Source organism: Arachis duranensis, chromosome 3 (assembly GCF_000817695.3).
Source record: "Arachis duranensis cultivar V14167 chromosome 3, aradu.V14167.gnm2.J7QH, whole genome shotgun sequence".
Lineage (NCBI taxonomy): Eukaryota > Viridiplantae > Streptophyta > Magnoliopsida > Fabales > Fabaceae > Arachis > Arachis duranensis.
Window position 1 is genome coordinate 48,892,824 of NC_029774.3, and position 1,693 is coordinate 48,894,516.

The following is a 1,693-nucleotide window of genomic DNA, read 5'->3' on the forward strand; positions in this document are numbered from 1 at the left end:
TCTCAACATTATGGTTGCAACATGATATGATCCAATCACTATAAACTCTTCAAGCCATATGATTCAAGCTATATTTGAAAATAATGGTATATTGAAAAAAAAAATCTCCAAATACAGCTATAGACACTAAAAGCGGCTCCTTATTAAGTTTTTATTATGATACCCATTCTCTCCAAATCATTCCTCTACAACATCATTTTAAGATTTTAAGTACATCTAACTTTTCTAATGGCAAAAAAATTATTTGTATGTTATCATCTTTTTTTCGTATTAACTGATCTTGCATCAACAACATTCAAAATACACATAATTACTATCCTATTAGACATGTATGTTGTTAATTTGTTATTATCTAAGCAAACAATCTCACTTCAGTTCTTATCGTATTAGACACGTATTGAAAGATCCAAAAAAACATACCTGCATAACAAATTTACTCCGAACTAAAAAAGAACTAAAAATAATACCATAACAAGTAAGCTTCTTGGTTCTAAGAATGGACTGTTGGAACGAAAATTGAATGGGAAATGGAAATGCAGATGATCAAAGTCACCTCTCTACGGCAAAAACTAGTGATAAAAAATTAATAAACTTTTAGAATTTTGTGCACATCTATTATCTATTATTTATTATATTTTATTATTATTATATATTTATTATATATTTTTAATTTAACAACTAAAATATGTCACATATCACTTTTTTTTGTAATTGATATCAAATTTTTTTTCTAAAATTAAAGAATTCTTCTCTCCTTTCTCTCCTTTTTATTTTTTCACATACTCTATCTCTCTTATATATTATTATCAATGATTAATTACAAATTTGACAATCAAAATATACAATATAACATTCTTTAATTGTAAATAAAATTAAATTAAAATTAAAATATAACTAAACTATATCATTAATTTGACAACTATAATGTATCACATGATACTCTCTCGTTAAAATAAAGATAAAATATTTACCTCAAAAATTAATAAATTATCTTCTTTCATCCTCTTATCTATCTCCTTCACTTTCTCCATTTCTCTCTTCTTCTCTCACTCTATATATAACTTATAATTTATATTTTATATTTCTAATTCGACAAACTAAAATATGTAACGGGATAAAATATATTTTTTATCCTTAAAATTTATCGAAAATTTTAAAAATACCTTTAAATTTTAATTTGTTTTAATTTTATTGTTAATATTTTAAATATATTTCAATTATATCCTTTTATCAAATTTTTTAAAATCAAAATATAATTTTCCCATTCTACTCATAATATTATCATCTCTGATCATATTCATGACTTCATTCTCTCAGTTTCTATCATCAACATACAGTGACGAATCTAAAAACTTTTGATAGTAAGGACAAAATATATATAACATAATAATAATTTGGGTTTAGCTAATATGTGTCCTAAAGACACATAACAAGCTTAATATTAGTGAAAAGTTTTAAAATTTTTTATTTAATAACTGCAAAATAAATATATTAAAAATTTAATTTTTTGTATTTTTAATAAAAATATTCTTAATTTGTAATTTTAATACGTACCTCTAAAACACAAGATAAATAAATTCTAACAATTTTTATAATAAAAATATTATATTGCATAAAAGTTAGCTATAAAATTGTTCATTAACCATTATATATTTTATATAAATATATTTATTATTTAATTCATTTTCAATAT